Genomic DNA, 27,205 nt, shown 5'->3' with positions numbered 1-27,205 from the left:
CTTCGTCTTCGTCGTCCGTCAGTTGAGTTTCAGACTAGTTGGAAGAGTCATCGTTTGTTCGGTCGTTTTTTCTCATCAGCAAGTTTTTCGACGGGTGAAGAAAAGAAAGCTCATCAGCGAAAACGGAAAGAAAATCCCTTTGTGACGATTGATTTAGCAGCTGAACAGGATCAAGTTCAGATTCGCCAAGTGATACTCGAAGTAGCGATCTAGTTCCGGATACCATGGCCGAAGGAAAGAAGTGAGTACCGATTTCGTGAGGGGGTGATGATTTTCTTTTCTCGAGCAATGATGGCTCCATTTGCTTCAATTTTCGCTTGTCATGATGTGTCCAAAGCGGACTCGTCTGAATCAGAAGTAGCGAACTGCTGATGACGAGGAAATTGATGAAGTTTCAGGAAGACGATTTGAAATTATGATTTCACAAGATAGTGATGAAATGCTTGACGAAATCTTGGAGTAATTTATTGATTTTTATCTAGAATGTTCCAAATCATTCGACGTCTGCTGTCGCTTACCATTTTGTTTTTATGCCGACCAATATTTACCTGAAACAACAAAATACCGAACATTCTGCATGAATTACATAAAGACGAGATAAACCCCGGAAGGCATTAGCGTAAACATTGTTAAGCGAGTTTAAATAGCTTATTCATCAATGAAAATCTGCGAAAAAGTATTACTGGTGAAATCTAACCTGAAAATTTTCCTACCCCCTTTTCGTATTGGTGAGACGGAGATTTTCTTGTCCTCCCTGTCAAACAAAGGAAAATGCTGCAGCATAACGTCAAAAGGCTAATGACTTACATTTTATGTTGTGTTGCATTTTGCACTCTTCCTACCTTGTTTACCTCCTTTTGTAATTGGCCTTTCATCGTCTCATTTCTCGTTTCATGTTCTTCTGTTTGCAGTGAGGATTTGGCGACCGCGATTCTGAAGCGGAAGGAGCGCCCGAACCGTTTGATCGTGGACGAAGCCGGCAACGATGACAACTCGGTCATTTCGCTGTCCCAGGTAAGGATGATTGAGCTTTCCAACAGTGTGATTTATACGTTCAACCGAAAACAATATAATTTATAGAATATTGGCTTGTTTTATGTTTGCTTCCAAACAGCTTGTATGAAAAAAAACAAAACACTTGTATTGCCACTTTCTATTTTTTAAACTAGTTGCTTTTCTTATGCATATGCAACTTTGAATGGACCATGGAAAAGTTTGATCTTCTTAGTTAAACGCCACCAATAAATTAATTAATCTGTTATTTTTTAAACTGAAGAACATCAAGTATTAAAAACTATCTCAAAAATGTATAGAAAACGTGAGCTACTGCACTGTTTTTTTCTCATCTAATATAACTGATGAAATCTTTAGCAGTTCATAACTTAGTCATAATGGGCCTGACGTGGCCAAATTGCCCTACAGATACAGTTGTGTTCAAAATAATAGTAGTGAAAGCCGATTTTCATACAAAACGCTCAGCTTTGGCATGCTATAACTTTCTTTCCATATGAGCAATCGGCATGAAATTTTGGCAGTGAACTACAAAAATACTCAGTTTCATTATCACTAGATTTGAAAATTTTCACAATACCGGCTAAAAATTAAGCACCAGGTGAAATCGCTCAAAATAATAGTTCAAAATTGGCTTGTTTAGGGGTATCCATTATCCTACATATTCTGAATCTACGTTAAAAATGGAACAAGAATCCAAAGTTTCACAATTTTCCGTTACCTGGAACTATTTTTAAAACAAGTTTGAAATTAGTATGGAAATCACTTTTGTATCACCCCTCGGCAAACTTTACTTCGGGACGAACTGTCATTATGTAAATTGAAATGTCGTTGAGTCGACGGATTGAAATGTTTTTTAATCATTTATAATATAAACATTAAAATATTGAAGTGCAATAAAATCGTGTTATATTTAGAAAAATGTGCTCTTTCGATCTAGCTGTAGCAAACTGTGAATTTGTCTTCACTAAACAACCCAATTGTTGCACCGACGCTTATGGAAGTTTAACACAGCAATCAACTGACTAATCGCTAGATTAAATCAGGTGACCGAGGAAATCTGATGTTTAGTAGGTCAACTTGCTTGGAATTTACTTAAAATACCGATTTATCCGGGTCTACCAAGTTTGGCATAATGCCGTTTGGCATACAGTCGTTTGGCATAATGCCATTTGGCATAACGATCGTTTGGCATAATTGTGAAAAACATCGAATTTGATCAAATTCCTTCCATTAAGCAAAGGGGTGTGCATAAACTGCTCACGATCGTACATTCCGTTGTCAGTTAAAGATAGGACATACTTCTAATTCATTTTTCAAGGAAACCAATATCCAATAATGCTCTTTTGGAATTGCATCATACATGACTTCCGGGGTCATTGAGTCCGGGATATTATGGCGCATGTCAAACAAAAATATATCCAACGCCTAAGTTATTCCATGTCATTTAAAAAAAAGAAACATGAAATTTTATGACGTATTTTTAATAATGAACGCAGAGCTTGTTTAATTAAAACGTGTGGTTTATTCAGAGGTTAGTTTGAGAATGATAAAAAGTAAAAGATGTCAAAGAAGCCCAGGTTACTGTGTTCAGATAAACGATTGGTCTAAACTAGCAGGTTGCTTCGATGTCATCCCCTCTCAATCGTTTAGCCCTAGTTTCCGTCGCAATTCTTGAAATCTGCCAGGATCCAGGGACTTCGTAAATATATCGGCTAATTGATCTTGAGTACCAACGGCTTTTACTTGGATTCGTCCTTCAGCAATATGATCCCTGATGAAATGGTGTTTAACATCGATATGTTTTGATCGTTTGGTCTCCAAGTTGTTAGCCATCCCGATACAGCCTCGGTTGTCCTCAAATATCGTCACAGGTATTTCTGGATTCTTCATCTTCATGCCCTCAAGAACTCCAGCCAGCCAAAGAGCTTCAGCAGTAGCGACACTCAAAGCGACGTACTCGGATTCACTTGAGGAAATGGCCACGGTACTTTGTTTTTTGCTGCACCATGACACTGTCGATCCAAAGACCTTGAAGGTATATCCGGAAACAGACTTCCTGTCCTCGCTGTCAGCCGTCCAGTCGGCATCGGCATATCCAATCAGGGGCGGAGCATCAGTGCGCTGGAACGTCAGTACAGTATTTGAACTTCCTTTTAGGTTTCGAACGACTCTCTTCAAACTTTGCCAGTGAGCTTCTGTTGGATGTTGTTGATATCGTCCCAGCTACCCTACTGGAAAGCAGATATCCGGGCGAACGCTCAACATGATATACATTAGACTGCCTAACAGCTCCCGGTAGAGTTCTCTTGTAGGTGTCCCCTCTCGTTGTAGTTGCAGTCCTTTTCCATGGTGACTTGACGGGATTGCATTCTGCCATTCCGAAATTGTTTACAACCTTTTCCACATGCGCCTGCTGCGAAAGCTGAAGAACTCCTGTTTGCCGGTCGTACGCAATCTTCATACACAGGAAATGCCGAGCTTCTCCACAATCAGTCATACGAAAAACAGTTGAAAGTTGCTTCTTCAAACGAACGATGGACTCCAATTTCCTCCCCATGATTAGTAGGTCGTCAACGTACAGTACGATGCACAGCTCATCATCATCTTCGCTACGAATATACAGGCAATAGTCGTGACAAGATCGGCAGAAACCAAGCTTGATTAGTTGACTGTTGAATTTTTCATTCCAGCAACGTGGTGATTGCTTCAATCCATACAGTGACTTCATCAGCTTGCATGCCATGTTCGGTGGAGCCTTGACACCGGCAGGGATTTCCATGTATGTATCCTCCTTGAGATCTCCATGTAGGAACGCAGTTTTCACGTCCATCTGGTGAAAATGGAAACGCTTGTAGACGCCTACTGCTAACACCGTCCTGATAGTGGCTAGCTTTGCAACTGGCGCATAAGTCTCCTCAAAATCCACGCCATGACGTTGCAGGTAGCCCTTCGCTACTAATCGGGCCTTATAACGAGCAGCTTGACCATCTTCATTTTCCTTTACGCGGAATACCCATTTGGTTTTTAGGGCTTCACAATCCACGCGGGCAGGACGCCAGCTTCCACACACCGTTTGCCTCCATGGATCTCAGTTCGTCATCGATAGCCTCCAGCCATTTGGTTCGATCTCCCGTTTCTCGATATCGCTGTAGCACTGTAACACTGTGGAATACGAACGCAACAGAAGTTGCTCTGTAACCGGTAAAAAAGTTCAACAACTTACCGGGGAGCCTGCGCTCGCCCGTTCGCTGCGCCTCAACGTCGCTTGTCCATTGGAACTCGAGTTGTTCTATTTGCGAAGGGAGCGCCCCGGTTTGGATTCGCCTCGGAAAATTTCCTCGTCGTCAGCAATCGGAGAACCAGCACGTAACAGTGATGCATCGTCAGGCTGCCTTTCATCACAAGGATCAACACCAGGATCAGGAGTACCCTCATAGCGTTCGTCTACTAACAGTTGATCTTAGTAACAGTCTCTTCATGCTCATACGGTACAACGACTAGTGGATCCTTGTCATGCACTTCGCGGTTCTTTTCGTACGGGAAAAAAGTTTCCATTAAACTTGACATCTCGAGCGAGTACGATTCGTCCAGACTTCCTGTCCCACAAACGATAGCCATAAGGCTATCCCATGAGGACTTTTCGTGAATGGGACTGACAAATAAAAGTGTGAATGCAACCGAAATGAAAGAGTAAACAAATCATGCGAGTGTTATCGGAGCTTCACATTTTCCTTGTAATCGAAAGTCACTCCGATCGCGAAACGTCAAAAGCACATGGTAAACAAAAAAACCAGCTGATCGCAGCTGTCTCATGGATTGCCTTATTGGGAGCATATCCAACCATGACGACTTCGGTACTCTTGGCATCCAATTTCTTTCTATGCTGGTTAGGTATCCAGCAAAACGCCTTACAACCAAAAACACGGAGTTTTTCCAAACTTGGCCTTTCATTGTACCAGCACTCAGCCGGATCAGACTTCTTGGCGACGGTAAGGGCTTCGATTCACCAGATAAACGGCAGTACGGACAGCTTCTGACCACATCGTTTTTGGAACATGCGAATCTATCAGCATTGTGCGGACTTTTTCAACTATGGTTCGGTGAACCTCTCAGCGACGCCGGTTTTGCTGAGGCGTGTATGCACAGTCGGTTTCGACCTGGATCCCTTTCTGCAATAGAACTGTTTCTGATTGTTTGACAGATACTCACGGCCTTGGTCAATTGTCCATCCTGGAAATCTTCAGATTGAATTGCGCTGTCACCATCGCCTCGTACTCACGGAATCGAACGAACACCTCCGACTTTCTCTTCATCAGAACACCATAGCAAAGTGGGTGTGATCATCATGAAGGAAACAAAATACTTCGATCTGTCCCACGCAGTTGGCTCGATCGGCCCGCAGACCGTCTGAATGGATTCTTTCCAGTGGCTTTGAAAGATCGTGGACGGGTTCCGTTGATGGTTCACGACAAAGTTTACCCTGCACACACGCGTCGCAGAATGGCAGCTTGTCTGCCTTGAAATTAGCGCCATCAGCAAGGTTGTTACTTACGATCGCTTTCATTCCTTGTTGACTGAGATGTCCGAGCCTTCGATGCCACAAATTGGTCGCTTCAGTTTGACATAAATTTGCCCGATGCCACTGGAATGTCCACCTCAATCTCGTACAGATTACCTCGCAAATTCGCAGTAGCAATAACTCATCGCTTTCTTCAGAATCGCTTCGGAACCGCAGAAGATCAGCACAACACCGGCCTTCACCAGTTTCTTCACAGACATCAGGTTGTCTCGTAATTCGGGAATATAGAGCACATCCTTCATGATCAACGGTGTTCTCTTGTTGCTGCTTCCGGCGATAGTCCCAGTGAACTTGGCCACCAGCGCTTCACCGTCTTTGGCCACTTGAATCTCGATGGGTGTCTTCAGCTTGCGAGTTTCTGAAAATATTTCTGCTTCATTTACGAGATGGTCGCTTGCTCCTGAATCGAGTTTGAAGACCACTTTTCCGCTTCGAATTTTCATTCTTGCGACTTGCGACGAAACTACCGCGGTCCGCTGGGATCGTAGGTCTGCCGAATTAGCTTCACTAGTTTTCTGTCGACAGTCCTTCTTCATATGGCCCCGTTGACCGCATTTGTGACACTTGCCTTGAAACTTCATTGGCTTCGAAATCGGCTTCCGGTGCTTGTCTCCGGAGAACGCTGCCAACTTCACCTCACCTGAGTCCTCGTGACGTTCGGTCCATTTGAGCTCTTCCGCTTGTAAGCGTTGCTTCACAGCTTCCAAACTCCAGCTCTTCCTCAGGAATGTTTTCAAGTGCCGTTACCAAAGGGTCGTACGTGTCGGGAGCGTTTGAAACAGCGAAATGACCAGATCAGCTTCTTCAATCTTTGCGCCAGCGGTCTTCAATTGCCTGATCAAATCGTCAAAAGCCAGTAAATGCGCCCTCATCGAATCACCGTCTCGGATCTTCAAACGGTTGAGCTGCTTCCTTACCAGGTTTTGAGTGCTAATCGACCGCTTCGCAAAAGAATTTTCAAGAGCCTTCCACATTTCTCTAGCCGATTTCTTTTCGCACACGATCGCCAGGCATTTGTTTGCAAGAAAGCTGACGATGTGATTCTTGGCCTTTCGATCTGATCCTTCAAACTTCTTCTTCTCCACAGCAGCTTCCGGTGTGTCTTGAGTTAACGTATTCAGAACGCCGACAGAGTCCAAAAACATCTTGACCCGGAAGCTCCAATGCTGGAATCCTGCACCACCGTCGAATTGTGGAATACCACATACAGCTTCTTTCGTAGAGGTGCCCATAACCTTTTATTAATGAACGCAGAGCTCGTTTAATTAAAACGTGTGGTTTATTCAGAGGTTAGTTTGAGAATGATAAAAGGTAAAAGATGTCAAAGAAGCCCAGGTTACTGTGTTCAGATAAACGATTGGTCCTAAACTACAGGTTGCTTCGATGTCACGTATACGTATAGATATATCTTATGGTACGGCATATTACTGTACCACTGCAGTATCTTCCTTTTTCAAATTATGCCAAACGACCATTATGCCAAACGACTGTTATGCCTAACGACTATTATGCCAAATGACTGTATGTCAAACGGCATTATGCCAAACGGGGTAGACCCGATTTATCCACCTATTTAGTAGGATTGCGTCGGCCCACCCTATTAAATTGGGTGATATTCGGTTGATCCCTGTGTTTATCTTCCATAAGCGTCGGTGCAACAATCGACCGATTTTCAACCAATTTAGTCGGCTGTTGAACTGTCAAATGTTTAATGGGGTTGGGGTTGTTCCTATCTGAAACTTCAAAAGCGATACGGAAAACAAAATATACCCCAAATTTGAGTTTAAACCAAAAAGTGTGACAAAATCTCAAAAATCGTAAAAATATGTTTTATGTTATAACACAGCGTAACAAAAAATGACATGTTTGCGTGTCTCAAGGATTAAATTATGTGTCTCTAGTAGATTAGGGATTGCTGAATCTGATGCCATTCTTAGAAATGTTCCAGCCAGTCTTCAAAGATCATCATTGCTGCACACATATTTTGAATGCTTTGAAATTATCATGCTTCGCGTAGGATTCGCGCCTTTTCAATTCAATTGCTCCTGTGCTCACTTGATCAAAAATAATGCATCATTGATTCAAATCATTTCACCGCAACTGCATACTCCTAGACCTCGGATTGATAGCCTTCTATAAGCATAAAAACAATCCCTTTCAAAAATGCGGTTTTCAGCGAGCTTTCAATTGGAACTTCTTGAAACCTATCTCAAACCTATCTAAAGGGCAATGTAAACAGTATACGTAAATAAATAAAAGTGTTGTAGTCTAAAGTACTTACCATGGGAATAAACTTATAATTTATATGAGTAATATCATTCGTTTAAAGATTAGCTCTTTCTACGAAAAAAAAAGACAGTTTGATGTAAAAGTTCAGTTATATTTTCGCTAGTTGAGATCATTTATGTCGTCAGTATTCTGCTAGTACTGCAGTATTAGCTCATCACATAACTCAGAAACATATTTACTATTGGCAAGAGGCAATTTATAGCGGGAATTCGCTCGCTGGGGTCCACGATGATTGGATGTTCGTTGGTTGGAAAAAAAAATCCAACTTAAATGCACTCGAATGCCAAGAAAAGATGTCAAACTGATTTGAGGTCTGAGTACCGGCTTATTGAAGTATCCCTATATAGAACAAATGTGTATGTACGCACATATTTCGTGAGGATTTGCGCTCCAGATGCGTTAGTCTGGAACATTTTCACCAGCTGTTAGTCGCTCCAACTAACGGGTCGGATTTGCTTGATGGAAGGCAGTCGTGTTACAACCAGCGAATCCCCGCTGTATATGTTTAAAAACATTGCAGATCAGACTGGTCAATAATTTAAATTGCTTTGGTTTGGCACCCAGTTTTATGGAATCAGAAGAAATACATTGCGCCGATTCATCAACTGGATAGGTACTGACAAGCACTTTTTGACCTTGTAATGAAAAGAAAACATTCTTGGTTGCTAAGCCTGCCAACAATGTTGTCATCCTCCTGCAGCCTTGTGCGCTAAGTCGAAGGAGCCACAAATGATTCAAATAAATGATGCAGTATTTTCACCGAAATGATTGGAGCAAATCAAAGCCTTGTTGGATTGGAAAATAAGGATCGTGCATTCTCTTTCTCCTTGTTTTTATACATCAAAGCAACGAAATGCAAAAGCAATTTTGAAGACTGGTTCCAGCACGTCACAATTTTTAGCTACAGGTCGCCAAAGTTGCATAAAACACTGGTTTTGTTGATGTTTACATAAATTTAAAAGTATAATTTAACATATTTTTTATGGTCCGATCCACCAAACATGCAAAATAGGATTTAAACATTCATTTTAGATAACATTTGGTTGAAACTTTCTGATTAAATTTAGATTAAACCGATTTTTTCAACATGCTTGTTGTCTCCAATACTAAATTCTTCGTTCTCTATATGGGAAAATACAATACTTTTTTCAAAGCACCGAAAACTAACTTTTCCGCATCGAAAGTAGTATAAACTTTGTTGATAAGTATTGTTATAACACATAAAGTTTAAATTCTGTGGCAAATTAGACAAACAAATTGACATACAAACTTGCATGCATTCATTTATATAGTTAACATCTACACAGATAACACTGAATCAACAATTTCATGCCACAATGCTCGGTTCGTGGCCGCATCTCTCCATCCTCGGTTCTGCCCCACGCTCGCCAAATCGATGCGCACTTGATCCGCCCACCTAGCTCGCTCCGCTCCACGCTTTCTTGTACCAACCGGATCCCGAAGCGAATACCATCTTTGCAGGGTTGCATTCCGGCATTCTTGCAACATGCCCTGCCCATCGTATCCTTCCAGCTTAGCCACCTTCTGGATACTGGGTTCGCCGTAGAGTTGGGCGAGCTCGTGGTTCATCCTTCGCCGCCACACACCGTTCTCCTGCACACCGCCGGAAGATCGTCCCTAAGCACCCCGACGTTCGAAGACTCCAAATGCTTGCAGGTCCTCCTCGAGCACGTCCACGTTCCATGCCCGTAGAGGACCACCGGCCTTATGAGCGTTTTGTACATGGTACATTTGGTGCGGGCGGGAATCTTTTTTGACCGCAGCTTCTTCTGGAGGCCATAGTAGGCCCGACTTCTACTGATGATGCGCCTCCGTATTTCACGGCTAACGTTATTGTCAGCCGTCAGCAAGGATCCAAGGTAGACGAACTCGTCGACCACCTCGAACGTATCCCCGTCTATCGTAACACTGCTACCTAGGCGAGCCCTGTCGCACTCGGCCCCACTAGCTAGCATGTACTTTGTCTTGGCCGCATTCACCACCAGTCCAACTTTTGCTGCCTCGCGTTTCAGGCGGGTGTACAGGTCTGCCACCTTTTCAAATGTTCGGCCGATGATGTCCATATCATCCGCGAAGCAAACAAATTGACTGGATCTCGTAAAAATCGTACCCCTGCTGTTAAGCCCGGCTCTCCGCATAACACCTTCTAGCGCAATATTGAACAACATGCACGAAAGTCCATCACCTTGTCGTAGTCCCCGGTAGGATCAAACGAACTGGAGTGTTCGCCTGAAACCTTCACACAATTTTACACACCTTCCATCGTCGTGAGCTTCCCGGGAAAGCTGTTCTCGTCCATGATTTTCCATAGCTCTACGCGGTCGATACTGTCGTATGCCGCCTTGAAATCGATGAAAAGGTGACGTAGGGACCTGGTATTCACGACATTTTTGGAGGATTTGCCGTACAGTAAATATCTGGTCCATTGTCGATCAGCCGTCAACGAAGCTGGCTTGATAACTTCCCACGAACTCGTTTACTACAGGTGACAGACGACGGAAGATGATCTGGGATAATACTTAGTAGGCCACATTTAGAATGGTGATCGCTCGAAAGTTCTCACAATCTAACTTGTCGCCTTTCTTGTAGATGGGGCAGATTACCCCTTCCTTCCTCTTCTCCGGTAACTGTTCTGTTTCCCAGATTGTGCCTATCAGCCGGTGCAGACAAATGGCCAGCCTTTCCGGACCCATCTTTATGAGTTCAGCTCCGATACCATCCTTACCAGCAGCTTTATTGTTCTTGAGCTTGTGAATGGCATCCTTAACCTCCCTCAAAGTGGGGGCTGTTTGGTTTCCATCTTCCCGCAGTACTGACGAAGGCATTTCCTCCGTTGTCCCGTCCTTCATTGCCTGTGCAGCACCATTCAGGTGCTCGTCGAAGTGCTGCTTCCACCTTTCGATCATCTCACGCTCGTGCCCATCCTTATCCCTGCACATCTCGGCTCGCGGCACGAAGCCGTTGCGGGATGCGTTGAGCTTCTGATAGAACCAACGCGTTTCCTAGACCGGCACAGCTGTTCCATCTCCTCGCACTCCGTCTCCTCCAGGCGGCGTTTTTTCTCCCGAAAGAGGCGGGTCTGCTGTTGCCGTTTCCGTTTATAGCGTTTCCACGTTCTGCCGGGTCCCTTGCTGCAGCATGACCGCCCGCGCTGCATTCTTCTCCTTCAAAACCTCGTCGAACCAATCGTTCAGTCGACTCCGTCCACGAACCCGACGTTGCTCTTCAGCTGCATCGTTGTTGGCTGCTTTTACTGTTCTCCAGCAGTCCTCAAGAGGGGCTTCGTCCAGCTCACCCTCTTCCGGTAATGCAGCCTCGAGTTTGCTACGCGTATGCCGCTGCGACATCCGGTTGCTTGAGCCGCTCTAGGTCATACCGAGGCGGCCGTCGGTACCGTACGTTGTTTAACGCACGGAGAGTTTTGTCTGCTGTGGTGATCTTCAGGTGTACGGTATGGAAGGCTGTGCTGGAAGTAGGTGCTACGAATGGCCATATTCTTGGAGGCGGCAAAATCAATTAGTCGTAGGCCGTTTCGTTCGTCAATATTCCAATCGTCGTCTGAATTCCTCCTCCTGACCAACCTGAGCGTTTAGATCTCCTATAATGATTTTGACGTCGTGGCTTGGGCAGCTGTCGTACTCGTGTTCGAGATGCGCGTAAAAAGCGTCTTTATCATCATCAGTGCTTCCGGAGTGAGGGCTGTGCACGTTTATTATGCTGAAGTTGAAGAACCGGCCTTTGATCCTCAACTTGCACATTCTCTCATTGATCGGCCACCCACCCCGATCATGCGCCTCTGCATATCACCCATCAATATAAAAGCTGTTCCCAGCTCAAGTGTATTGCCGCAGCTCTGGTAGATGGTATGGTTACCTCTGAACGTTCGCACCATTGATCCCTTCCAACACACTTCCTGCAACGCTACGATGCCGAATCCGCGGTCCTTCAGCACGTTGGCGAGTATGCGTGTGCTCCCCGATGAAGTTGAGAGATTTTACAGTTCCACATACCGAGCTTCCAATCGCTAGTCCCTTTACGTCGCTGTGGTCTTTGCCGATTGTCCCCGGTTCGTATTCTCTCGTTAAATTATTCGTTGCTTGATTTTTTTACGGCTGGCTTACAGGGCCTGACACCAACCCCCTAGATTTCCGGAGGACCATTCCCCTAAATGTTCGGAGGACCATAGTGCGCAGTTTAGCTTAGAGTCCTTCTCTGGCACTCGACGATGATCAGCCGCCCCTGACATGGGGAACAGACGCTGTTGTGAGCCGCTCCTAACATGGAGTACAGACGCTCAAGGTTTGCAAAAGCAACCCCCCCCCCCTTCCCTGTCAGCATACGACCAAAGTTCCCACCGGGGGTTGATTACTCGATCTTCCCTAAGGTTACTCGTACCCCGGCCAGTACCTGCGAGGAAGGTAGGGATAGGAGTTGCTGGGCAAGAGGCTAAGCAACTGTTTGGGAATAAATCTCAATAATTATGCCAATATTTGATAAGATTTCATAGAAGCATCACGAAACATATCTGTAGCAAGTAGTTTCCATAGAATATTGCAGAAAAAATAAAACATTTTTCAATAAAGAAATCGCGTTTGTTTGTGCCCCTACAGTCTTAGCACGAGCGCTGAAGGAAATTAGAAAAATGGCGTCTACTTAGACGCGCCTCCACTGATTATTTTTTACACCGCGAAAAAAATGCTTTATTTGCTTTTCTTTGTGATTCAAACTTATTCTAAATCAAAGTAGCACCAAATGGCAACAAAAGTTGCTGCAATATTAATGTGTATTTCCATATATAATAATTTTGTATGAAATGCGCGGAATTAGGGCACTTTACGGTATATGTATATTAAAAACTATATAAAACAGGAAAAAGGGTTTATGTCGACACTTGTATTGACGAATCATCCAAAGTTTGTTTGAAAGTTACATAAACGTAACGTTGACACTAAGAAAATGTGTTATAAACATGAAACAAGCTCATCAGTTGGCGATCCGTCCTCGACTGCTGAACACGCACTGAAAAAAAATCCATACGTCAAGGTCGTGTGTTTCACTTACAGATTTGCAAAACAAGAAAACCACATGGCGCCCCAAAATATGGATTCGAGGCACCTCTGCTTGTCACAAGTTCAGTTCAATGTTTTTTTCACAAACAAATGAGCGCCGCAAATGCATACATTGGGAAGCCCATGATTAGTTTATTTCATTTTATTCAAAGCTGAAAACTAGAAAAATCAGTCCATAAAACAAAACTTAAGAATTAAATTTGTAACACACACGAAGTTTGCAAGAAAATCACAACAAATTGATTATGACGTTCGTGGATCGATCCATAATTTTAAACACACAGATCGAACATGTGGATTTTTATCGATGCGAACATCTTTTCGCACTCGCACAACGCGAACCAAACACGATTGACCTTGGATTTCATCGTTCACCCTATGTAATGGAATCGACAGACCACACACTACCTACTATCTCAATCATTCAAATATTTTTAATGCACCTAAAAACGAACAAAACAAGAATCTAGACTTGCAAATTACTAATCTAACTTCACAATGTCTTGTCTTTTTTACCAACAGGCGAAGATGGACGAATTGCAGCTGTTCCGTGGAGACACCGTCCTGCTGAAGGGCAAACGCCGCAAGGAAACGGTTTTGCATTCGTCCTGTCTGACGACAACTGCCGGACGAGAAGATCCGCATGAACCGCGTGGTGCGCAACAATCTGCGTGTGCGCCTGGGGGATGTCGTGTCCATTCAGTCTTGCCCTGATGTCAAGTATGGCAAGCGAGTGCACATCTTGCCATCGACGACACCGTTGAGGGTCTGACCGGTAATCTGTTCGATGTGTATCTGCGTCCGTACTTCCTGGAAGCTTACCGGCCCATCCACAGCGATGACACGTTTATCGTGCGCGGAGGAATGCGTGCCGTTGAATTCAAGGTGGTCGGAGCTGATCCGTCGCCATACTGTATTGTGGCCCCCGGAAACGGTTATCCACTGTGAGGGCGATCCGATCAAGCGCGAAGAGGAAGAGGAAGCGCTGAATGCGGTTGGTTATGATGATATCGGTGGCTGCCGCAAGCAGTTAGCCCAAATCAAGGAAATGGTTGAGCTTTCCGTTGAGACATCCATCGCTGTTCAAGGCGATCGGTGTGAAACCTCCAAGAGGTATTCTTATGTACGGTCCACCTGGAACAGGTAAGACCTTGATCGCTCGTGCCGTTGCCAACGAAACGGGCGCTTTCTTCTTCCTGATCAACGGTCCGGAAATTATGTCCAAATTGGCCGGAGAATCGGAATCCAATCTGCGTAAGGCCTTTGAGGAAGCTGAAAAGAAATCTCCGGCTATTATCTTCATCGACGAATTGGATGCCATTGCTCCAAAACGTGAGAAGACCCACGGTGAGGTGGAACGTCGTATCGTGTCGCAGCTGTTGACGCTTATGGATGGCATGAAGAAGAGTTCGCATGTGATTGTGATGGCGGCCACTAATCGACCCAACTCGATTGACCCTGCTTTGCGTCGTTTTGGACGTTTCGATCGTGAAATTGACATCGGAATTCCGGACGCCACCGGGACGACTGGAAGTGCTGAGAATTCACTCCAAAAACATGAAATTGGCTGATGACGTAGATCTGGAACAGATTGCCGCCGAATCGCACGGTCATGTTGGTGCTGATTTGGCATCCCTGTGCTCGGAAGCCGCTCTGCAGCAGATTCGTGAAAAGATGGATTTGATCGATTTGGAGGATGACCAGATCGATGCTGAAGTGTTGAACTCGTTGGCCGTTTCGATGGAGAACTTCCGTTACGCTATGACCAAATCGAGCCCGTCTGCTTTGCGTGAAACTGTCGTCGAAGTTCCGAACACCACCTGGCACGACATCGGAGGTCTGGAGAACGTCAAGCGTGAGCTGCAAGAATTGGTTCAATATCCAGTGGAGCATCCGGACAAGTTCTTGAAGTTTGGCATGCAGCCGTCGCGTGGTGTGCTTTTCTACGGACCACCCGGTTGTGGTAAGACCCTGCTGGCCAAGGCCATTGCCAACGAGTGCCAAGCTAATTTCATCTCGGTTAAGGGACCCGAACTGTTGACCATGTGGTTCGGTGAGTCCGAGGCCAACGTTCGTGACATCTTCGACAAGGCACGTTCGGCTTCGCCTTGCGTGTTGTTCTTCGATGAGTTGGACAGTATCGCCAAATCGCGAGGTGGAAACGTGGGAGATGCTGGTGGTGCCGCTGATCGTGTCATCAACCAAATTCTGACTGAAATGGACGGTATGGGTGCCAAGAAGAACGTCTTTATCATCGGTGCCACCAATCGTCCGGACATTATCGATCCGGCCATCTTGCGTCCGGGTCGTCTCGATCAGTTGATCTACATTCCGCTGCCGGACGACAAGTCCCGTGAGGCTATCCTGAAGGCGAACTTGCGCAAGAGTCCGGTGGCCGGCGATGTTGACTTGACGTACGTGGCCAAGGTGACTCAGGGATTCTCCGGTGCCGATTTGACTGAAATTTGCCAACGTGCCTGCAAGTTGGCCATCCGTCAGGCAATTGAAGCCGAAATTCGCCGGGAAGCGGGAGCGCACCGAAGGACAGAGCTCAGCGATGGATGTAAGTACACTTCTATCTCTTTTTACGACTGGTTGCTGCTATTTGCATGTTTATCCCATGCTCTACATGTTTCATTATATACACTACCCATCATAAGTATGAAATCACCTAAAATGAATATTATCTCGTGATTCTGAGGTGCTAGATCAATGTGTATTTTTGGACAAAACATTTGAAAAGGGCCCAAGAGGTCTTGAGCCTTTTTTTAGAAACGTTGCTGTTGAGCCCTTTTTAGCCCGCCCATGCAAACTAACACCACTATCAGAAAGATTGGTGTTAGCTTTTCCTGATAGTGGTATTGGTGAGCGAAATCGAGTTGAATTGGGGCTCAAGAGAGTCTTGCAAAGCCAATGTTTACCAATGTCGATCAATTGATCAGCTTCGTAAAATGGCTCATAGGAGGAATAGAAATTAGATATCCTAGAAATTTGTCAAAGTTGAAATATAGTTGGAGAGCTCTCCAAAATGGCCATTGACAATTTACTTTTTCATGTTCTGGCTCTAGATGGCAACACTGTTCGATTATCATCCAAATAGACAATTATGTGGGGCCGTGACATAACGATTACATCATGTTTTTATGTTTTGAGAGATAAAGATATCGAAAAGTCACAACGGCTGAAGTAGGCCATTTGGCATAAAACCGTTAGGCATATAATAATTTAGCATAACGATCGTTTAGCATAATTATCGAAAACTGAGTTGAGCAAGTTTTTGAGGATAGGTACTACCCGATTTCCTATTATCGCAATTTGGAGATCTGACAACGCTGCTATGTTTTTGGCATTATAATTGCTAACATTTCCATCTCCGGTTATCCTTTCTTTTTGATCATAGGCTGTTCTTTCTAATTACGTTGTTCCACACGGGAAAAAATTCTGTTGTAAAAATTACTATTTTAGCTGACTACGCCCATTCTTGAAACTACCATAGATTTTCAGATCAATTTACTATGTTTACAGTACATCCCAACACATTGTTGGCACATTTGACAGAAATAATCTATCAATCTGATTTCGACTACAGACATGGTAAAATCAAGCGCATTTCTGGTCTGCTGAAAATTGCCGGTGCGAGCGCTTAAGTTAACCCCCTAAAATGGTAATTTTACCGCACAATTTTTTGCGTGTAGTGGTTAGCAGTTAGAGGAAATATCAAGTAAGGGAGAGTTGACTGTACTACCATTTTCATTTCAATAGTACAGTGGGGGTTCCGTTTTTGGCATGCTCCGATTTTGACACCCCCCGATTTTGGCAACAAAATGGATCCGTTTTTGGCAACATTTTTCAATATCATTAAAATTTGTAAATTTTTGTAAATATTATCGTGTCTGTTGCTTTAGTCATTTGAATAGCATGTTAACTTCACACTGATAACATTTCAGAACTCTATTTTCGTCGATATTTCCCCAAATCTCACCAACTACTAAGGACTCGCGTACGCGCTTATTTACTTCAGAATGGTCATTGGTCATGCATTGGCAACGTTTTATGAGGCCAATAATCTCCACCAGTATCTCAACTAAAGACCAATCTCTTTTCTTAGGCATTCTAATTGAGTGACCAGCCCACTTGAGTCTGCCAGTAGGTGATACAATAAAAAACACTGTTCTTCAGATTTGGAACAGCTTGTTTGAACAAAGCACCAGCACCGACATAAGAGCAACAAAAAATCTATGACTCACACACAGTAACAATCATAAATGTTGTCTTATCTTGTTAGCTCACTGTCTTTATTATTATGGATTTACATACATTGCGCATGTAAAAACACACCGCAATAATAGATATAAATATGTACAGCAAAATATCGTGTATCATACCTTTAAATAAATTTCATTAAATAACATGACAAATGCGGATAGTCCAAACTACCATTTATTTTCGATAATATCATTGAAGCGTGCGATAAATACGACTGAGAATGTTTTTACTTTTTGTCTGTGATATTGGTCTTTCTGCGTCAACTATTTATAGCTACGTTCCCTCTTTTCTATAGACTCTGTAAGGCGTTAGATTTGTTAAGAGACGATCCAGAATTCTGTACAAGATTGTTAATCAACGGTACGGGCCCTCAACATCATCAAAATGTTCCTTACGAGCTGAGTCCATGAGTTTCCTAACTGTACTCTGAAGAATCCTTAAATGATTCTTGGTTCTTGTGGGACTTCTCAGAAATTTTAACGAATTCATGAGGATATCTACAGATTCCGAGTGGACACTGAGGGCTTCTTGAGGGATCCTTAGAGGGTATAATTGGTTATGGAGAATTATGTCCAAAATCTTGTCATTCCTAATAAACTCTAAGGCGTCCTGTAAAAGCGGGATAATGTGAATTCCTAGTAGTATTTTTTATTATTTCCGGCGAAAGCTTGGAGATTTTGAAAAGGTCCCAGAGGAATTTGAGGTGTGCTAGTGGTAGGGGGCCCAGATAGCCGTAGCGGTAAACGCGCAGCTATTCAGCATGACCATGCTGAGGGTCGTGGGTTCGAATCCCGCTGGTCGAGGATCTTTTCGTAATGGAAATTTTTTCGATTCCCAGGGCATAGAGTATCTTCGTACCTGCCACACGATATACACATGCAAAAATGGTCAATCGGCAAAGAAAGCTCTCATTTAATAACTGTAGAAGTGCTCATAAGAACACTAAGCTGAGAAGCAGGCTTTGTCCCAGTTGGGACGTAACGCCAGAAAGAAGAAGAAGAAGAAGTGGTAGTCTTATAATAAACTTTTAATTTTTTCATTGGAGACTTGAGAATTTTCAGCAACATCGCAGCGGTATTCCAAGCAGCAAAAGCCTTAGTAAGATCCTGAGAACTCTATGCAAGATCCTACGGATGCTTGGCAAGATGCTTCAGAGCTCAAGCGTTTTTTTCTGTAGATTTCTTATGAGAACCTGAAGATTCCTTTAAGGTTCTTCAGGTTTTATAACAGGATCCTGTAAATTTCAGTTGATTTCATAAGGTAGATGGAAAACATACATAAAGCTTAATTAAAAATTATTTCAAGTAAAAATTGAATTCTACAAAATAACAAGTCACATTTAGGCATTATCGCATGTTTATGTTTGCTCTTTTGATGCAGTCAACCATTCATTATAAAATGCTTTACTTTATCAGAAACATATATTGAATGAGCAATTCTAAACTTACCGTATATTTAAAAAAAATTCGCTAAAGTCCAAAAGTTAAACTGATTTCAAATGTTCATTTAACTAGGAAAAAAAGCTCATGCCGTTTTGCAATACCCAGCGCTTTTGTTTCGTAAATACTTCTTTAAAAGAAAACAAAAATATTTGTTTCGTGTTCTTTCATAGTTTTAAGAAAATGTCCAGTTCTTCAATAAAAGTCACTTATGCGATTATTGGTTTTACAAGGCCCTCTTATACAAAAATTATACATAAAGCTTCTAAAAATAATTGAAGACGTTGAGGCGTATAAACGCCACTACAAAAACGTTTGCCAGATTTTACATGACGGGGCTATAGATTCATAGCATAGTATAACCCTTCGGAAAAAGGCTTCGAAGACTTCAACGCTCTATGATTCCATAAAAATGATGTATTAACATAGTAATGATGTTTTCAAAATTAAAAGTTGAAAAATAAAATTTGAAATATGGGTTCCGATTTTGGCACGGTTCCGTTTTTGGCAACTGAAAATTTTAACTTTGTTGCCAAAAACGGAATCCCACTGTATGTAGGGGAATTAGGGGCATAATGGACACGTTAAGCAAATGTTCGTTTTAAGACCCTTAAATGCCAATGTTTTTAATTTACCCCCGGCTAGTTTTCAAGTTTGATGTTAGTACGACGTGCCACATTCATTCATAGTGATAAAAATCATATCATATGTCAGAAAAGCGAGATAGAAAATTGGGTCGAAAACAAGGCTGGTAAAAAGGTATCGGGCGAAATGAACACCTGTATGAAATTTAGTTATTCCAACATATTCAATGACTGTCAATCATTCCGATATGCAAAAGGACTCTCCCTCAATCATAGTAGCTAAAAAGAACCTTTCTGGGTTCGTTACTTTGCTCAAAAAATAGATTCTTCCACGGTCTTGCTTATATGCCAATTTGTAACTGAGAAAAATTTTAAGTCAAATTTTAAAGAACAATTGAAGCAAAAAATATTTTTTTTTTACCGTCAAGCATTTCAAATGCATTACAGATTTCATGTAGTGAATGAACTTTTGATGAAATATGTGTATTATCAGATATTGAGAGGGTGTCCATTTCGCCCCGTATGTTCATTATGCCCCTAATCCCCCTACTAACATTTTCATTGATAATTTTTCCTTCTGTCCTTCGGAAATTTTTGCCATAGATGATTTTTCCTTTTGAACACAACCTGTTCTTTCAAGAGTTGGTGGTCTAATGGCTACCGCTTCTGCTTCATAAGCAGAAGGTCATGGGTTCAATCCCAGGCCCGTCCCTTTCCTCGTACTTTGTAGTTGTATCTTTCACTTGCTTCTATCTACCACTCTTATTAAATCACAGTTGATGTATCTATCACAGTTCATAGCATTTGCTAGAACCCGAGACGGACAGAAATATACCGTTTCCCTACGCTTCCATTCGTTCATCATTATAGCATGCCTTCCTTTACGCCTGATACATAGGCAGTCTGCTAACCAAACCAGCAAGCCATAAAAATTACCCCACCCTTTCACCCTTCCCGCATGAACTGGCGTTGACGCAGTGGTATATACGGTCAACCGTGGGAGCCAGATGAATGCATCATCAATTCCTTCCCCTTCCCCTCATTGGTCTGCATTCTGACGTGGCAGGCACCATTGTTGCCTAAAAATAGAAGACCACCAGCACTTATACACTGAGGGTGCCTGTTAATCCCAAGCAGTCATCTGGTTGGTTCCTTGTGTAAGTGCAGCTGATCTGGCGATACTGGAGTAGCAACCACGGGCGGCCAATCAAGCTCAAGCTCAAGCTGAACACCACCTGTTCTTTTAAGATGCACTATTTATTTTTATAATTTCCTATATTTTATAATAATAAATGTTCGAGCTGTTTAATGGCATACCTAAACTAAAAATATTTGTATTTTATGCCAAACGCCATATTGTGAAATAACCTTTATGCCAAACGCAGGGCTGGTAGTGAGTCACTTTTCCGACCTGGTAACTAAAAATTTATCAAAGTCGCTCTTTTCCCACCGGTGGGGCAAAAGTTCGCTGGCTCAAACACAAAATATTGATATTTTTATGACAGGCATAGTTTATACCTGCGGTAAACTCATATTTGCCAAAAAATACACACTGAATTTTCATCACAAAATTGCTCAAAACAGGGTTAATTGTTATATACAGCAGTTTTTCGCTAAACTAAGTAAAAGTGTAAAATTTTGGTTCCATTTTTCACACGATCAGGCAAATTTCGCTGAATTTGAAGATAATATATGGATTTAAGGCAATTTGCAAATTTTTCCATGAGTTTATACATGGGTCGAACTTTTGCCACCCTGATTCGAAATTTTGCCCCACTATGGGCCAAAAATTGTGTCCAAGCACTTATGCAAAAACTAATAAAAATCAAAGCATCCTTATGATAGGCCTAGAAATTCCCTTACATAAAATATTAAAAAAGCTTTTATCTTTATTTGGTTTCATGCAACGAAAGGTTGACCAGAAATTACAATATTCACGTCGAAAAACAACAAACAGACATAAATTTTTATAAATCTCAATCGATTTTTATTATATTTGTAGTGAAGGTCTCTTACTTCAATAGCATTCGAACCACCATGTTTGCTCTATAGTGTGCTATCAGATTTTGTTTTAAAGTAACATAACCTTTAAGAGCTTTATAAAGCATAATTAAAGTGGGAAAGGGCCCCACAACAACCAAATTAATGCAATACTCGGTAAAGCAGTTTTAATGCACAAACCCTACTAAAGCATTTATGTTTGTATATTTAGGGTTCATGATGTATATTAGCTTAAAATAATGTATGTTTAGGGCTTGCGTTAAAAATAAACAAAACAATGAATCCATTGACTACCTTTGGATTTCTTTACCATACCAATGATTTTTTTGTTGGAATCAGGATTCAAATCCACAACTAGGATGATGGATGTACTGGATGCCTGGCGCGTTGGTGTCCTGTGCTAAAGCTGCTGATGTGATAAGGTAAGATAAAAGTTCCTTATTAACGAAGCCACTGTGTGTGTTAACATTACTATTCGCCCAGTTATTACGAATAGAAAGAATTCTCTTCGGCGATTGATTTCCTTTCCTCACCAAATGAAACATCAATAGAAAGAATCACCATTCTTTCTCGTAGAAGAAATAACAGAACGTAACTCACTAAACAAAGCCCTAGCGCATTAAACAGATTTCAGGGGAGAGAAATTGATCGACATTTCCTCTCGCTCTTTATGAATAAAAGAGTCTCATAGATAAAATACAACAATTTTGAATGAATACATATATCCATAGATCATGAAATGGGGGTTCGAGATGAAAGAAAGTCATTTCATTATTCTTCCATATCCCACAAAACGTAATGAGCGAGTGCGAACGTGCTCGTTCGTCTTACTTATTTATTACATATTCGAGTGCGTTTAATGAGGTTATGTAATCTTGTATGACAGCATAACTGTATATTCACTCTAAACGCTTAGCATAATGCTATATTAAAATAATGCTACAAAGCATTTACAATGTTAATCAAATGCATCATTGCTTGACAGTTATTGAATAAATGCATGATAACATTATCAATGCAAAAAATGTTGACTTTCGACCAAATTAATGCAATAGTATAATGCTTGTGGTTACTTGGGTAGCGTTTTGCTATGAACGGATAGGGTGTAAGTGTGATAGATTGAGAAGAATGGAAGATAGAAGCAAGTGAAATATACAAAAACAAAGTACGAGGAAAGAGACGGGCCTGGGATTGAACCCATGACCTTCTGCATATGAAGCAGAAGCGGTAGCCATTAGACCACCAACCCGTCCCACTACAGATTTCCGCATTGTGTAACACAAAAATGAATCTGATTCTGATTTTTTTATATACATTTTTCTCAGAAAGATATCGTAGTGAAAACCAAATTGTGAAAGTTTCATTAGGATTTGAACACCTTCCAGTCCTCTGGAATTTTTTGAATATTCGTATGAAAAACGAGTTTGGAAACTTCCCACCCCATTTTCTAAATGTCTACTTTTTAAAGATGGGACTGACTTGCGATTCACGGCAGTTCACGGATTTTAAATTTTCAAGAAGTTCCCTTGACTTAGTTCCAATCTATTTGTAATATATTTCGCCTGTAGAAAAAATGATAAGTGAGATTTGTACCATCTTTCATCACACTCTTTCCATTTCGCAGTCCTTTCAAACATTTTTCGAGTGACTCTTAAGTAAAATATCCATAAAATTTTTGATATCTCATTTCAAGCGTGTTCTAGAAGAAGAGCGTAAGTCGCATGATCGATTTCTCTTCATCGATCCTCTCTTCGTTGAATAAAGGTAACAAGATGCGGGTTTGTTTGCATTGTTTTCATTTCAGGACGCTAAGCAGCGATGCAATATTGCGTCCTAAGGTGAAAAAAAGGCTGACAAACTTGCATCTTGTTGCCTTTATTCACAGAAGAGAGAATCGATGAAGAAAATTGGACATGCGACTTGCGCCTTTATTTAGAACACGCTTGATTTATGATTTCATGTCAGCATATATTTAAGGAATTATTACAATACAATAATCAAGACTTTTCTCATATCTGGCACGTTGAATGCTTTACCATCCTAAAGTTAGATTATTACACGAAAAAAAACAGTTTACCTAACTTTTGAGTTTCCCCTAAATTAAGTATATCGATTATTCTCTCAACCCAACATCTCTCCGTATTTTCTCTCTTCCCCACCAATGTTGACAAAAATAGAGAGAGCTGCGCCTACTCCATGAGGGTAGTTTGGCCCAATAAGCCAAATTTGGGTAAATGCATTATTCTCAAGCTTGGATTGAATGAACTCAATCTTGCGTTGAATCAAATCAAATTTGAGTAAATTTTTCTTATGGCTTCAAAGGCAAAGTACCTAATGGAGGCCTTGAAAATTTAACCAAATTTGGGTTATTGGACGCAAATACGGTTTTGCGTTGAAACAACTCAGATTTGAATAGATCCGCTTTGCCGTGTAGGGTAATAAGCCAATAATTGACAATTAGTTAGGATAATTTTTTAAACTTGAAATCCAATTTCAAGCAATATTTTATTCTAAAGATCCATTAGGTACATTATTTATTCCGATTGTTCTTTATTCATTTGAATACATGAAAGAATCGCAAAAATATATTTAAAATGATTGAGTTAATTTAACGTGGATTATGTACAAACAAATCTCAACTTCCTTAACTATTTGATACAAAAAAAACGAAATTTTTATCAAGTTTGAATAAAGATTGTAGCCAAACAGCTTAAATGCAGGGCTGGTAGTGAGTCACTTTTTAGTGACTTGGTCACTTTTTTCGACCTGGTCACTAAAAAGTCACTATTTGCAACGAAAAGTAACTAAAGTCACTTTTTTTCAGAAAAATGGTCACTAAAGTCACTATTTTCGTGATCTGACGATAAAGAAACTAAGAGCTGGATTAACTTTTCAAAGTCAAACAGGAGGTTATGTTTCTATGAAATTTCGGCTTTCAGTTTCCGTTTATGATCTGTATAGACTCAAAGCCGAAAACCCATCGAAACGTTTCGACTAAATTAGGAATCATAAACCTATCTTCTGCAAGAACCTCAACATAACTCCTTCGGAAGGTAAGCCAGAAGTTCAGAATTAGTAAATTTTAGGTTGGAAGAACAGGTAAAACATGAGGTAACAAGTCGTCACTGAGTGCTATAATTATTATTAACAATCGCGATTTGATGATAATAAATCTTCGAGCTGTTTAGTAGAATACCTATAAGTAGATGAAAAAACCGAATTTAGTACTATACCATTTAATTCCACTAGAGTTTGTATCCTTTGACAGATACGCGTATTTCGACCTCAACTGTAAGGCCGTCTTCAGTGTCGTGTACTAGACTCGACTTCTCGAGTCGAGTCTAATGCACGACACTGAAGACGGCCTTACAGTTGAGGTCGAAATACGCGTATCTGTCAAAGGATACAAACTCTAGTGGAATTAAATGGTATAGTACTAAATTCGGTTTTTTCATCTACTTAATCGCGATTTATTGAAACGTTCAGTTGAAATGTAAATATTTTAAGTGCGCGAGGCATCATTTTCTATTAACTAATGCACAATACTGAACTAATTAGGTTTTCCTTAAGTTCATAAAAAAGTCAATGGCGTTCTAGATTTAATTTTTAGGGGCAAGGAAAGGTTTAATTTCTCAGAAATTCTGCCGAAGATTTATCCTGAGAATTAATTTTGGATTCTACCAGAAATTTCTACACAATCTTCTGCAAATTTTCCATTTTTTAAAGACTTTTGTGGTATTTTTCCTCGAATTATTGCACAAATTTGTCCAAATATGCACCAAGTGATTTGTTTTGTATCTCTAAGACATGTGAAAAATCTTCAACGAATTTCAGCTACCTATGTTCTTCATGAACAGTGAATAAAGCTTGATTGTGGATTTGATAAACTACGAGTTGTCTACCAACTAAAATCAGATATTCGAAATAGAAGTCCCTGTCAAGCGTATTCGACTCGTAAAAAATTAGGTGTGAAATCCTCAATGTACCACGTTTTTTAACCATTCGCAATCAAGTCTTATTCCGGACAGAGAGCTGTTAAGAAATATCCCAAATATATGCAGTCCCCTACATTCTTAATTTCATACAATATGTAGATTGGTTAATTTACATGCAGAACGTATTTTTACAATTTGTCATTATTTTTTTGACAAATGCTCAAAGTTTTGAAGTCACTTTTTAGTCACTATTTGGTCACTTTTTCATTCATTTTAGTCACTAAAGTCACTATTATTTTGCTGTCTGACTGCTACCAGCCCTGTAAATGGTGCATAAGTTCTGAAAGGGTTCAGAATACCTGGGAAGTGTTCGCACAAACATTAGGCAGACATTTGTTTTAGAAAACCTTGGGCGGGATTTTCACAAGATTATAGATATGATTTTCACGGAAAACTTAGACAGGATTCTCACATAATGTCGTCTAGCCAAACACGTGTACACTCTGAGAAGCACTTTGGTGAACACGGCCCTAGTCTCTTTTTCATGCATGAAGTCTCTATAGTTCCTATTTTTGAGACATTTAGTCGCTGCCAGCCCTTCAATTTAGTCAAATTTCTGAATATTCTGGAACAGTGATGCGATATGACGAAAGAAATATATATCATTTATGGAAGATTGAGAAGTTCTTGGAGTTTCTAAAACTATATGGAATATCTGCTTATTCATCTGTAATATAGTTTATTCTATATTTTTGTTTGTTTCTTTCCACAGATGGACGAGGATGATCCAGTGCCGAACATCACCCGGGCGCACTTCGAAGAGGCAATGAAGTTTGCCCGTCGGTCGGTGTCCGATAACGATATTCGCAAGTACGAAATGTTTGCGCAAACGCTACAGCAGTCCCGTGGATTTGGAAGCAACTTCAGGTAAATTCCACTATGCCTCGATTTACTACGATTAACGATTATTTTCCCGGTCAACAGATTCCCAGGCGGTCAGAGTGGTTCCAGCTCACAGGGACAGGGATCAAGTCAACCGACGAGCAATCCAGCCGACAACGGGGATGACGATCTCTATAGTTAGACTGCTGCATTCGCCATTTGCGTTAGACAGCAATTTTTGATCCGTAGAATATCAAATGAGCGAGAATGTCCATCCGTAACGCGCCCATTCCCAATTGCTAGCAGCAGATCAGATATCCATCAAAATAACATAAAACACAACACACACAAGCAAACAACCCGCGGAGGTCGATCAACTATTGACTTGTACACTCTCTAGCTCTGCCCTCATTTCCATTACCCGGCTGGAATCGGCCAGCAAAATGGAACGCCAATCTTACATGGGCGACAGAGGGCCATCCGTTATAAATGATTGCATACAACCAGATTGAAAAATTCTAATCTTTCTTAAAATACGAATATTTACCGTAAGGGAAGTTATCTTTTTTATCAAAACAGTAAAACTTAAGCAAGACCTAGCTGAGGAAGAGAAACGATATGGTTGATCAAGTAGAGAAGTCCTTGTCTTTCTGTCTAATCTATCCTGTTTATATTTATTGGATCATTAAATAACAATCCCACCCCTTTGTTGAACTCTACTTACAAAAATTTTAAGTTTTACTTCACCTCAATGCGTATTTTTCTCCCCGACTACCTACAGTTTTCCTTTTAAACAAACTCGTTCAATGATATAGTACTTTAGCATAATTTGAACACATATTATCCAATCATCGAGCAGCAGGGGGAGGTGAACCTGTTCTGAACACATTGATGCTTTGGTGGACTGTCGTGGATATACTGGGGAGATATCGTTGGAAGATCTCTTTTCCGAATTCGACGCCAAAGCGTCATTGATTATTTCTATTTAGGAACCACACTCTATTCTTACTTAGGATGCGCATTAGCTCTAGGTATAGTAGCGACTATTGGTCAGAGAGTTTGGAACTGTAAGGTGATTAAATATGAAAACAAGAAAAAAAAGATAATAAAATAGATTTAAAATGTA

General features: G+C 41.3%; 1 pseudogene across 1 annotated transcript; it reads left to right on the top strand.

Moving 5' to 3' along the window:
* On the top strand, positions 1–27,205 carry LOC110681159 (annotated as a pseudogene). Its single transcript, XR_002503113.1, has 5 exons — positions 1–241; positions 912–1,014; positions 13,495–15,535; positions 25,970–26,124; positions 26,182–27,205. The product of XR_002503113.1 is annotated as a transitional endoplasmic reticulum ATPase TER94-like (transcript).

Source organism: Aedes aegypti, unplaced genomic scaffold (genome assembly GCF_002204515.2).
Source record: "Aedes aegypti strain LVP_AGWG unplaced genomic scaffold, AaegL5.0 Primary Assembly AGWG_AaegL5_hic_scaff_489_PBJ_arrow, whole genome shotgun sequence".
Classification (NCBI taxonomy): domain Eukaryota; kingdom Metazoa; phylum Arthropoda; class Insecta; order Diptera; family Culicidae; genus Aedes; species Aedes aegypti.
The sequence above is the reverse complement of the archived record's forward strand: the minus strand, read 5'-3'. Positions and strand labels throughout refer to the sequence as shown.